Genomic DNA, 14692 nt, shown 5'->3' with positions numbered 1-14692 from the left:
TACTTTCTGCTTCTTTTAGGACCAATCCCATTTCTTATTTTTACCCCTACCTACCCCCCCCAATCCCCCCCCCATCTTTTAAAAAGAGAGTGTCACCTTGCCCCTTGGAACTGAGTTACAAGGGGTAGTGGTTGAAATCTTCCCCTACGAAATGGGACAACCCTCAAATAAAAAAAGAACATTACTTCATTTACAGGCTACTAGTGGTGCTCTGCAGGCGATCCTGCCAGTCTGCAGTGATAGCAAAGGAGTGGTAAAGTTCAGCAACCTCACTGCTGGTCTTTAGTTGAATTTAGGAATCATATGCCTTCAAAAGGGGGGGTTGCAACAATTATCTATTGTCATCCACCCCTAATTCTTCAGTGATATGAAGCTCTAGCTATATTAGAATTTTCCCGTTCCACATTAAATGATACAGCAGTTATATTCTGACACCTGAGGCAACCAAAATGTAACTGCTGCACCACTTAAGGTGGATTGGGAAATTTAGCTAACTTCTTTCTTCGGTCACTTGCGTAGCCATTTTGCCATTTTTTCTTTTTTTCCCTCATAACACTCCATTTGGAGTGTGCCTCTGAAAAACTTCCGTTTAGAAGGCCATGTAACACTTCACCCTATCCCTCTATCTCAACAAAAATCAGGACACCCTACCCCTAGACATGAACATGCAAAACAGGTGGGGTGAGGGCTAAGTGGTAGGGGCAAGAGGTAAAATGGGATTAGGCCATGGCCTAATGGCAAATGCATCGTTTCTGCAGCTTCTAGTGCCTTCAACACTATAAAGCAAGGTAGTATAGCTGGGACACATGCACAATTCCACAGTAAAGTCATGGTAAAAATGATAAATCACAGTATGTATCGCAAAAAAGAAAATCACTTAATATTCTTCAGAACGGCAATGGAATCGTATTGAGCCTCAAGTATCACGATAATATTGCATCGCATGGCCACTAGTGATTCCATCCCCTCACAATTAGTGAAACGGGAACTCAAAAACATCATCATTAATGAAGTAGTTTGGGCTCGATATCAGCACGGGGTTGTTCAATGTGAAGAGAAGTTTGAGAAGCTCTGGTACAGTCCAACATCTGACAAAGTTCTTAGCACACAGAGAGACTGGTGGATTTATGGCAGTGTATTTCAGCATTAATAAAAAATGAAAGTATAGTGCTCCCCTTCCCAGGGGGAGGGTGGTGGGGATGGTGAAAAACTCTGAACCAATGCTGCATTCCCACATTCACCCATATCTAGCGAGGGGCTCTTTAAAAATTCATTAATTTACAGCAAAAATAGATTAAAGCACCCAGCTGAGCAAAACTCAAAATTTGGCTCCTGAATAACATTAATAATAAAACAGCTCCCCAAAAGCCCAGGGGGTTTTGCCTGAAGAAGCCGCGCTGGCTCGGTTTCACCTACAGCACCTTGAGAATAATTTATTTTTAATAATTACTAAAATAACACTTTAAATGTTATTTGAAACTAGCAAAAACGCAAAGCACAAATGAACGCATGATGACTAGCATTAAAATAAATTACTCTTCTATGAACAGTTACTTCTAATCACAAACTATGTCAATCTTTAGCTGATTATGACTGATCTGATGGCAGTCATGCAGCTGCAGAGCCGTTTACTGCAGGTCCAAAAACTGCCTAGAAGTGCAGTTACTGTAATTGCTCAGGCCAGTTCTAAATGAGGTTCACTTAAGTGCAATTATCCCCTCTGATCTTTCACATAAAGAGACTTCTTTAACACAGAAAAGTGGGATCACACAATATGACTTCAAACAAGATTCAAATTGGAATCAGGGAAGCATTTCCAGGAGATGAATGGGTTCATCTGCATGCTAGTAATGTGTGTGGCATCGCTAACAAAGACTGAGCTATTCCAGTCTCCTTCACTCCAACACAAATTCAGACTGGGATTAAAGCATAACATGCTGAACTTCCTATACATACCAGGCTAAAGCAGGGTTTAGCATTTGGGCATAGGGTTGCTCTGATATGCATATTAACATCCATTATTTTTTGCTACAGTGGTTGAACAACACAAACTTTAAAATGAACAGTTATTAAAAACATTGTGATACTGCTAGATGAGACAATAAGGAAAGTGTGGAGGTTGTGTCTTGCCTGTATTTGAACTTGTGTATTGAATGTATTTAAAATTCTGAGACCCACCTCCCTTATTTACTGTTGCTACATCCATCAAACTTCCAGTTCAGGTTACCTGCTAGCATCCTTAAACCTTACTACAGACTACTGTTCTGAAGAATAAAAAAAAAATCTAGAAACACATATGAGTACATTTGAAACTCTTCTGGCTTTACAAGGTGTTCAGTGTAGACATAAATGTTTGAGGACCAAAAAATTAAAATTACATCATTTAAACCAGAGAGATAATGTAGTTATTCAGCATTAAAGCGGTAGGGTTCCATGTTTATTATAGAGGAGGTTTTAGCGACAGAAGCTGCTCAATTAAGATGGGCTAAGGCTAAAGCTACTCCTGGAGCTAGTCAAAACAATGTTGTTGCTGAGGAGAACTTGTCATCTATTGCACTAGGTCTTTCAGCAATCTTTACAGAAATAAAACAAAGAATGGCATGTGTTATGAGTGTATTAATATGTATCACACACAATGTTTTAATAACCAATGTGAGCGTTGTACAATCCTGTTTGATCTTATTTGATCTATCAGCCATACTATCAGCAGTTAAGTAAAGCTAAGTAGTTAACTAACTGATCTTAAATGTTTGTCTGTAACACTAAAATTAAACATATTGAAATGATCTTTAGCATAAACAGCGACCCCGATAAAGTTTAGCTTACTTTAGAGTCAGCATAAATCTGCCTGCTCATAGCTGACATTGAGTTTAACCCAAAACTTTTTCAGCTTCAGAAAAACAGCCCAATTCTCAAGATGATCAGGACAGCCTGCCCTGTTTGACCAGAACTGTGAATTCCTTTGTTCGTCCAAACACCCAAAACACATCTGTGATTGCTCAAGACTGCTCAGTATTAGCATATTACAGCCTTCTGCAATATCAGTATCGTCAGGGCATACGATAAAAGTACAAGATAAATGATAAGCACCCTGAAGAGAATCTAACCAGGTGTTGGCTTTTAGGTCTGTCAGAGCCTAACATTGCTGCACTGTAGGGGGTGATATGATTTCTGCTGATTAATGTAATAAGCACTCTATAATGTTTTATGAATGTTCATATGATTCCTGCGGTCATTCTAAAAGACTGCAATACACTACAGGAAATGCAGTGGGCAATAGGGCTTCTGCTGTTTCGCTGGACAAAAAAAAGCAGAAATCACATAATTTTGCATGGTAGTTAGACGAATCGAATACTAGTCAATAGACTGATCATATGTTTGTATATATGTGCAAACAGACTCTTTTTGCAGCTTAATGTCCAAACATAGTCCATATATGGAGACTAACATACAAAAACAGTCCATATATGAACTGCAGAGTGAATGGTACATTTTGAAACTATAAGTGTTTACATACTATATCAAATTCTTTCATCTGAAAAAAAGTGAGGAAAACTCAATTTTCACATGGGCTCCTTCAAATACAAAAAATGTTACATACTGAATGTCTAGTGCCTAGAACTGCAGAATTAGTTGTAAATCAGCTAAAATTGTAAATATAGTGTCCCAAATTAATGAATCACAAAAAAACAGACAAATCAGAAACAGCCATTTCTGTAGAGCACACTTTTAGGTAACACTGATGTGCACAAATCACTGTTGATTGTAATTATTAATCTGCATCGTGGTGTCACTTGAAACATCTACAATTACCATTTTTGTCAAAAAGGTGCAGCCCTAGCAATTAGGCAACTTTGTCGCAAAAAGGTGCAATTAACATATTTAATACTGTAACAGAAATAACACAAAAATCAAGCTCTAGTGAACCAAAGAAAGCTGTCAGTACACTGTCTCGTCACATATAGGCCTTTTTTCACAGTCTTACAAGCAGAACGTAGGCCTACTGTTACTACTTAGGTTAATTTAAATTGCTGATGTATTTAATAGTAAAATAGAGCTGCACAATATGTACATAATTGCTTGAGACTGCGATTGGTATTACCTCAAAATGACATATATTAATAGCAATCATATCAGCGAAGTCAATAAAGCAAACTCTGTGCCTGGTACTCTCTGAGAGTTAAACTTTATTATATAATTATTGCCTTTTTTGAGTTTCAAGAATCTGTTTATTTAATTACAGACTTTTAGAAGGACTTTTAGCCTAATGTGATGCTGTGGTGACCATGGTGGCCCACCCTGTTGAGCTGGTCCAACCAGCATTTTTGATGATGTTCCATTGCCTGAAGTTTGCTAATATCGCTCTATGAAGTATCGGTCGATCCCTAGTGGCTACCTGATGGCTGACTTCTGAGTAAGGGGAAGCAGTGTTTTTAGCTAGCCTGGAGCCCATTTACCAACAGGGGTCTGATAACTCCATCTCACGGACAGCCATTTGAATAATCACTTCAACAAGGGGAAAAATTAAAAAGCCTCCGAGTGAGACAGGGCCGGGCAGAGGGCCACTGCTGCATCACAAATAAGCTATTGGTATGCAAAAGGTGAGGAAAGGCTGTCTTTGACTCTTCCACGTCAGTCCACTAAATCTGTGCACACCTTGCTGTTAATTCAGGCCATTATAGTAGACACTGAATGACAGAACATAATCCACAAACCCCTGTCATCACTTAAAATTTACGTGCAATTGTACGCTTTTTTCTATTGAAGTTTAACGTGTCTAAGATGTATTATCAATAATCAAAGAAAAAGTTTTTTAAAAAAAGGTAAGTGCAGGGCTGTCATGATTACACTTTAAAAAAATCTAATTAAAACTTCTCAGTGATGAATCAGCAATGATTTGTTGGCAACGTGCATGATAATGGATATTTAAAATTTTCCTACTGCTCTCTCTTACAGTAAGTGCCAGAGCCTGATGAACACATCCATTTATATGCATTTATTTATCATGTAACAGTGTATTTAGATTATGGTTATTGAAGCATTTTTAAAGGCTTGCTAATCTTTCTTTTTCCAGTAACATATTTTAGAAACACTGAAAAGCTCTGCATGGCGTTTTATTGTCCAATGAAGTCCATTTTGAGTGTTCATCCTTTTCTAAAATCTTGATGAATCATCAAAACAATTGGTCGATTATTCAGCCTTAGACACTGGACTTTGGATTTACACATGATGTTAATGTCAGTACATTCAATCTGATTAAAAGATATTCGCTTGAAGCATCACTTCACAGTGGTGAGAATTACATCGAAGAGTGTGTCGACTCTATTCATCACCTTTAGCGTTAAAAAGCACAACAAAATACCGTCTAACACACTACCTGTTCAAACTACACCAAAACAAATAGAGTGAACTGATCTTATACAATGTAAATTCAAGTGAACAGATGTTTTTGAGCAAGCACTGGGCAGCACAGCTGGAGAAAGGCTTAACTTTCTAAAGGTAGGACAAACTCTCATTAATCAACTTGGTGAAGAACAACATTTAGAAGAGAAAAAAAGAAAAGGTTTTGTGCTGAAACCTCAGAAAACACTGTATTCACTGTATACCATCTGACAAACCTCATCACATTAAGCACAATATGCATGGAGAGCCAAAAAACACAATGATGAAGCATCAAAGGAAGAGGCTGAAGAGGATCTAGCTATATGATGCCAGCCCATCTGGTGTCTAGCCTATGGCATCGTTTAGCGAAGACAGAGTAAAGAGGGAGGAATGCAAAATGCCAGCAGTTTCCAGGTAAGTTTTAGCGGCTAAGCGGCAGGATGCTAAGTGTGAACCCTTCGGGCTTGAGGGATGCCAGACTGTATGCAATGCTGCGACAAAAACCTTCACAACATCCTGACATGGGAATGATTACCGCATACCACAACAAATGCCTTACAGCTTCCATTCTGTACCATTTAACAAACAATATAGTTACAAGAAGAGTCATGGCAAAGATGCTCAAAGAAAAGTACTGCCCACTGCAGGCCTTAGACTTGCATCCATATCAAATACTCCTTAAATCGACAAAATTAAGCCAAAAAAAAGACCAAAATTGTTAATAAATGTCAGCAAATATCATCTAACAAACAAGATAACTTGATATGGAGAAGATGCAAAAAAAGATTACACTACAGATGCTAAAAGAAGAAACCTATTGCAAGTCTTACGTTTAAGTCCATATCAACTATTAACACAAAATAACTGCCTAACCCAGCAAAACTGGCAATATGTTCACTAGAATCACAAGACTACAATAGATACTTTCTTCTTCTTCATTAATTGCAACCAATTTCTGTATAACGTCAACATCGATCAATAGTTATACAGGCCTAACAATATACGAAAGCACAGTATGTTTAACTTCACTTGAAATCCAAGCAGTGAAACTGAAAACCCAAAGCTAAAAGATATTACTGAACATTATTTAATACAGCCAAAACACACAAAAAAGAAAGCTGACAGGCTAAAAGTAGCTCCTTTGCCACACAAAATTTTAAGAGGACACTAAACTTAGCATTTAAGTTATAACTTACTCCCTTAAAGGCTATAGCTTATTTCCTAATGCGCCCAGATCTCAATACAACAAGTCAGCGGTTTCAACAGAGGAACTACCAGGCATGTTCTGACAAGTAAATGACGGTTCAATCATTTTCTGTTTTCTGAGAGTCTACAACCTGAAGACAAACAGGTCTGGTGCTAACTTGAATCTTTACAGGCACTGCCATACTGCTAGACTGACGAAGGAGCCAAATCTTACAAGCAGCTAATATTAAGACATCTCTGGCTACAACAGGCCCTTAAAAAGCCTTAAATTCAGAAAGATAATTAGCCGAATATACAACAGCCAATGATCAGTGAGAGTGCAGGCATATTCTGTGAGTAAGTAAGGGGAAATCCCATCACTGTCCGTTTTATTTTTCTTGACAGACAGTGGGCACTCTGCAGCAGACAGCCTATGCTGGCACATACAGTAAGAAATGTATCAGCAAGAATAAAAAACAGGAATGTGCAGTCAAACTGAGAGGTATTAGTCAAAGTTGAACTAAACGCATGTACTCATGCACCAATGGAGCAGATATTGGCCAAAAACCAACTGGCGGCAAAGAGTGGGCACACAGTCAACACTTAAAACGTGCTCAAGGGCCACGGCCCACAAACTATGTAAAAACATTTTATTCAAGAAGACACTTAGTATAATACAACAATAATAAAACAACTTTGTCACATATGGAAAGAGTTCATGAATGTCATCATAGAAATCTGTTGCACAATATGTACATAATATGTACATAAATAATAAATCTATTCATAGTTGCTGACAACTATGAATAGATTTATTCCAGTTTATAGTAAATGTATTGACAGTCTTGGTCCTTTTCCCTCCAATCAAGCCAGTTATTCGCATTAAAAGAGAGGCACCAGCCCAGTACGCTGCAAACCCCAGCTCAGCCACACTGTCATTCGTGCCTGTCAAAAGCAAAACTCAAAGCAAAAGCCATGATCTTCTAGTTCATCCAGCATGCCATTAAACTAGCCAGTAGATTATAGATAACAGCTGTTTGTCAGTGCTTCATGTTCAGATTTCTGGAATACAACTCCATTTGGGTTTAAAACGTTCCTATTCTTTCTGGTCGTCAGGAATGTCCTGGACAATGCAGAGAAGTCAGTTATCTGTCCAGGTTGACTAAACCACCCTTAAAGTCGAGTTACTCCTTCATGACAGCACATCTAAGTTAAGGTTATTTCTAAAATAGCTGAGGACATGGCCTTAACCTCTCAGCTGCAGCTGCTTGACTGGAGAAAAACGTTGAGTTTGCAAGCAGTGGTTCGCAAATACACGAGTAAAAAGCATTTGGTATGTCGCTAGCTCGCATGACATTTATAATTTAAAAGTTTGTAGTACTTTGGCTGGGCTAAAAGTTGGAGCAGCGTGCAAGACGTGGCTGTCTGAGCTCAGTCACTCTCGCCAAGCTACGCTAAGGCATGCTAGGCTAAGCTAACGACGCGGCTTTTCTCTGACAGCTGGCTGCTTTTCAATCCAACTTCTCCACAACTGCAGTCCGCTCTTGGGTACCCCTATCTGTCTCGCGTCTACATCAACATTAGCCTCTGCGAACTAAGGCCCTTTGGAGGTTAAAAGAAAAGTCAACCCCCCTGACCTCCACCCGAACCCCCGGTACAACTCCACCGCCCACGCCGCCAAACTCGCCCCTTCCTCCGGCCTCACTCTCAACTTCGCTCCGCGGCGTTAGCTTAGCCGCATTAGCTCGTTCGCAGCTCCCGCTCACACTTACCCGGGGATTTTTTTCCTTCAGTTGCGGCTGCCCTATTTGGAGCGAGGCAGCCTGGCTTTTAACTGCTCCCCTCCCCTTCCTTTTCGGTGAAATAAATAAGAACTAGCTCCCCGGTCTTGATCCAGAAGCGCCTGTGCTCTGTGTCCGTCGTACGGTGGAGACTCCGCCGTCCCTCAGCGCCGGTGTGTCCGCGGCTCCGCTGCGCCTCTCCGCCTCCAGATCGCCTTCAGCGATGCCCGACTCAGGAACGAATCGGTTCTTTGAGATCCGGTTCTTTAAAACGAGTCGATTCACAAGTCTCATGTTCCAAAGTTTTATAACATCTAGAATAGAATAGAATAGAATAGAATAGAACAATAGACACAATTGATTTTTTACCAGAAAAGGGGTGTTGTTATGCGAGAAGAGAAGAGAAGAGAAGAGAAGAGAAGAGAAGAGAAGAGAAGAGAAGAGAATAAAGCAATAACCAAGAGAAGCAGTGAATTAAAGTAATTTTATAAAAGGGGTGTTGTTAGGCAACAATATAACAATGTAACATAATATAATGTAATATAATATAATAATATTAAATAATATAATACAATATGCCTACAACACCATACACTACACACTCAAACATATATTACAGCAAATCCATTATAAAAGATAAAGGAGTAATAATCAAATGTATTGCAGTAAGAACAAAGGATCTCTTATCCACCTTTTGTCCACTAGAAGTACTCTATAGAGTTCTATAGTAGATAAGTCACTCAAAATTAATGTAAAAGGGGTGTTTAATATCATTAACAAGACATAGTTTACATCTGTGTTGAAGGTATAGGGACTGTAATAAAACTGTAACATATTTTTTACACTTTTAATATAAATAGGATGCTGAATACTGACATATCAGACAAATAAGCTTTTGAAATGCAGACCTATGAAACACAATTACAAGGTGATATTCAAATGTACATGTTATGTGATAACAGAGGCAATTGTTCAGCATATGTCAGTAAATTCCTGATACCTGACACTTCTGCCTGTGATCACTACCACATTCAAGGCAACCACCTGAATCACCTGATGACAGACCAGCCTCGCCCAGAAATGAACAAAGCATTTCAAAAACAACCCAATGAAAGCGTTTTTGTGAGAGAAGAGATTGTGACAAATTTCTTAGTTGTCATTACATAAAACAAGACTTTTCTTTACATGTGTCTAAAGATGTTACCAAGGGCAGACATGAAATGTTGCAAAACCTTCACAAAACTTTGCTCTGCTCATCACTAAAGTTTAATCTCACAAAAAAGTACCATATTGTAACATAAAAATAAATACCTCTTTGAAATAGCTCGTAAGCTCTCTCTATGAAATTGTGGCTGATTTCTACTGTCTGTTATGCGTTTGGGAACCAGACGTTCGATCCATTGAATCAGTTCGAAGGAATCGGTTCGTTCAACTGAATCGAACTCACCATTACTACTTTACGGACAACTTACATCCGGGCACTGGCGCTTGCTTCCCTCCGCTGCGGGACTACTTCCATGCTTCAGCCGAAAAACGGTGCGCGGTTATTATGTACCATGCCGCGCTTCAACGCAGACCGTCTACATAACTAGATCTGACAGATTAGATGACTGACACTTTGAATCGAATCTCTGGTTCTAATGCACCACGACAAACGTGAACTTAAGGAAAACAATTAGTGTAATATACAATAATAGGTTTCCCCCAATCCAAGCATATTTTGTGAGTAAGTAAGGGGAAAACCAATCGTTGTCAAGAAGCACAAAACTTAGCACGCAGACATACGCAGTAAGTAATGCATCACGCAGCAAACAGTAAAGTGCAGTAAAACTGAGAAAGAAGATTCAAAGTTGGACTAAATGAGTCCAGGCTGTTACATGTACCCACGACAGATATTGGTCAAAAATCTATTGAAGGCAAAGTCGGTGGAGGGACTGGGCAAACACTCAACAGATGTTTTAAGGTCATGACCCTGCTAACTACGTATTTAAGCACCAGCCAAACCTCAATATAAGCTCAGCTACATTGGTGTTATTCCTGCCTGTCAAAAGCACGACTCAAAGCAAAAAGCACATCTTCTCACTTCATCTTCTAGCTTGCCATTATAGATAAACAGCCTTCTGGTTGTTTGAACTGTCTAGGATGATGCAGGTAAGTCAGTCAGCTATATAGACGGAGTTACTACTTTATGACAGAACGTTAAAGAGTAATTCCACCAATTTTTAAAAGTTTCTGCATAATTAAACGGTTAATGTTTCAACAAAATCATTCAGAATGGTTTGGCATAAAATGCTTAATTCCAGAGAAACTTATAGAGTCAGAATTGTTTATAGTGGTGGTGATAGGAACCAGACATCTGGAGAATTTAACATCTCTAAAAGCTCCCTCACAGAAAGAAATTATGTGGAATGGTTATCAATACATGTACAATCAATGCATGTCTAAAACATATTGTAATCAATTTATTTTAATCAATTTATGATGGAATGGTACAAGAAGGGTGTTTAAGGCAAAATAGTCCCCAAGGAAAACTTACTGAACTTATTTTTTCAGATTGACCACTATTTTACCATCATCAACAGTACATATAAAACCTCAGAAGATAAGTGTATGTTCAATTGTGATTTTGTATAGTCAATAAACTGGCTATATTTGCATTGTAGACATCAGGGCGTCTGGCTCCTATCACCACCACTTTAAAGAAATCTAAGTTGGTGAGTTTCTCTACAAATGAACCATTTCACATCAAACCAATCTGTATTACTTTGTTTATATCTCAACCAGAAAATTTGAAAAATCAGTGGAATTTCCCCTTTAAAGGGTAATTCTGGCCTAAAACTAGTACTGAATACAACATTTGTCATGTTATGGGGACACCAATACCAAGCATGCATTATGTAAATATATCATATAGAACTGTTGAAAATTCCACCAACTGCCCTCACTATAATGAAATCCTGCCTGCTAGTGTAGCAGCGGATGGTATGGTTAATAAATACACACATGATATTAGGCTTTCTAGCAGCAAGTTTGCTACATGGACCTCTTCTGCGTTAGCCAGCTAGCAGGAAAAAGAAAAGAAACACCTTGTAGTTTTTCAAAAGTTACTCCTACCTTTTTTATACCAATTTTATAAAAAATCTGTATAATTCAGTGGTTGAGGTATGAACAAAGTCATTCAGAGTGGTTTGATGAGAAATGGTTCATTTGTAGAGAAACCAGATTTCTTTGCAGTGGTGCTGACAGGAACCAAGAGTCCTGATGTCTACAATGCAAATACAGTCATTTTATTTACTATCCAAAACCACAAGTGAACCTTCAAACGTCTTCTGAGTTTATATATGTAATGTTGGTGATGATAAAATAATGGTCAATCTGAAAAAAAAGTGTTCTTTGGGGACTATTTCACCTTAGAACACCCTTCATGTATCCCTCCACTATGAATGGATTAAAATAATTTGATTAAAATACATTTCAGTCCAAAACTTTAACACGAAACTACTGTAAAACAATGTCTCAGACATCAGGCAGCATATTCAATAAGGATTTCATGTAATAATTATCTGTGAGGGAGCTTTTAGAGGCGTTAAACTCCTCAGACATCTGGTTCCTGTCACCACCACTATGAGCAAGTCTGACTCAGTAAGTTTCTCTAGAACGGAAACCACTCTGAATGATTTCGTTGACACGTTAACCTGTTAGTTGTGCAAAAATTTTTAAAAATCAGTGGAGTTCCCCTGTAAACTGGAAAATCTCAGGACTGCTGGAACCACTGTAGAAAGTGAGTAGGCATGTTTACAACAGATGATGCAATGGTTACATTTTATTTTTGGACAAAGTTTTAAGCTTATTTCCAAAATAGCTACGGTTATGGCCACCATTTTTTACAAATTTCTACAAAATTCAATTCTTGAAATGAGAATTTTTTTGAAATGATTAATTGTAGAGAAACTTAACCAGAGGGTTACAATGTCTACGACACAAATAGCCATTTTCCAAAATGGTAATGTTGATAATGATAAAATAGTTGTAAATCTGAAAATATACGTTTTCTTTGGGGACTATGTTGCCACAGGTACCTACTGGTACCTCTCCAATGTACATAAAAAATACTCTTTAGACCACTCTTTAGATTTTTACCTCAAAACTATAGTTAAATAATACCTCAGACATCAGTCAGCACATTCACAACTGTGTCATGTAATAATTTTCTATGAAGTAGCTTTATGAGGCATTCAATTCTTCAGATGTCTGGTTCCTATCACCACCACTGTGAACAATTCTGACTCAGTTTCTCTAGAATAGAGCATTTTATGCCAAACCACTCTGAATGACTTTGTAAACATCTTACTGATTTACTCAAGCAGACATTTTGAAAAATTGGTGGATTTCCCCTTTCATTTCTTAGCTGTGACTCTTGGCTGTAGATACATTTTCAATACCATTAAAAATAAACTGCCTTACAATTATACAACTTCTTTCTTACCATGTTCTATATCGACCATCCTGTACAGAAACAACAGATCATCCAGATGATTTTTCCTATAGAATTGTAACATTAGTCATTGCTTTATTGCCTGAATTGCTCTCCTCTGTATGATCCCAGTGACTCTGTTGAATCTTCCATGTAAACTTGTCCTACTTGTATCTTAACTGCACTACCTGGTGTACCTCACAGGATATATTCTCCTTTTGAGTCTTTGTTCCTCTCAGTGTTTCATGGTCATGTAGAGTTTTGCTTTACACTGTCTCCTTGGCTCATTATAGGACTGCAAACACATTTCTGGACAAGCTGTTCTGGGACAACACAGCTGTTGTAGAAAGTGCAGTACATATAAAACTGAATTAAAACTGAATTATAAGCAGAGTGTCCCGGTCCAGCCCTGGAACATCCTGGAATAATCATTAACATAATTTACATGTAATTCTTACTTATCATCACTATATTGTATAAATAATAACATTGAATAAACAATACATACATTTGGCTCACTTTCAGTGAGTACACCAATAGCGATATTTGAAACAGTTAATTTGATTGACTGTTTGTCTTGTTGGGATTAAATATTCATAACCAATGAAAGAATCTTTATTTATATTAATGGAATCTGATGCCACTCATTTTTGTAACCATTTCGGTATTTTTTTTTTTTTAAACGTGAGGAGGTAAAATTCACTATGAAAAGGCAGTGGAAGTTAAAGTCACTTACTTTTTTGTAGGTACAAAAGCGCCCCCTGTCATTTAAAAAGGGAACAACAAGTTTTTATTTAGGCATTTTGCCTTAGTTTTCTCAACTGGTTAAAGGTGTAAAATTAGATTTTCATCAGCATTATCACAACTAGCGCTATCCCAGCTATAGGAATGACCACCTGGTGACACTGTAGGGGGGGCCTAGACTAAAAGGTTGCTTGGTGTACCGGTTTATATTTGATACTAATACTACATTTGTACACAGCCCTGAAATTTGCAGAACGCCTCTGATTACAAAAGCTCCTTGTCTGAAGTGTCTCCTTCTCTTTAAAATCGATCAAAACTAATAAGCTTCTCATAATTGAGAATGCGATGCTAAGCAATTATTATAAAATTACTAATTACTAAGTCATAATTGAGATGCTAAGCCTTTATTATGAAATACTAAGTCATAAATATGAGATGTTAAGCCATTATTTTGAAATACTAAGTTGTAATTTTAAGACAGGATCTGATCAAGTCAATATTATCACGTAGTATCTCATTAGCACGAGATAGCAAGTCATATGTATGAGATGATAAGTCATAATTATGACATAGTATTTCATTATCATCACTTACTCACTTACTGAACGGCTATATATGTTTAGCGCTGAAAACGGGCCACCATAACATAATGCTTGGATTACAAACACGGTGTTTCGTATAGGTAATCCCACATTCATCGATTCATTAATTCACTGAATAGGACAACATAATTACTACTACTGTTGTAAAAATATATACCCGCCTTCTACAGCGATGAAACACCAGTTAGAGCAAGACTGTCCAGTTTAAAGACTAGGAACACCCCATTCTGAAGAAGTACGCATCCTGAGGGTGGGAGAAACTTTCAAAATCTACAAGCTCTTTGGAGCGGATACATGAGGGGCTGTTTGATGCAGAAGGATGTTGGATAGCTAACACACTCATAGGAAGCCAAATATCACATCTATATTTATTAGACTCTACATTAGTGTCTAGACCTGGATTTCTCGATTTATTTAATCGCTGCGAGGGGATGGTCGTGGTGGTTGGAAAGGGGTATGACGTATTTACACATTGCATGTTGGGTATTGTAGTGAGAGAACACATGGATGAATACAGAAAAATG

The 14692-nt window shown here is 38.0% G+C and overlaps 1 protein-coding gene across 1 annotated transcript in view; it reads right to left on the bottom strand.

Moving 5' to 3' along the window:
• The window catches only part of foxj3 (forkhead box J3), a 138569-nt gene extending 129979 nt beyond the window's left edge, over positions 1–8590 (bottom strand). The window contains exon 1 of the mRNA XM_036559816.1: positions 8340–8590. The gene's annotated coding sequence lies outside the window, so the exon portion shown is untranslated. The remainder of the gene's footprint in view (positions 1–8339) is intronic.
• Between the last annotated feature and the right edge of the window lie 6102 nt (positions 8591–14692).

This window comes from Colossoma macropomum, unplaced genomic scaffold (genome assembly GCF_904425465.1).
Source record: "Colossoma macropomum unplaced genomic scaffold, Colossoma_macropomum, whole genome shotgun sequence".
NCBI lineage: Eukaryota > Metazoa > Chordata > Actinopteri > Characiformes > Serrasalmidae > Colossoma > Colossoma macropomum.
The sequence above is the reverse complement of the archived record's forward strand: the minus strand, read 5'-3'. Positions and strand labels throughout refer to the sequence as shown.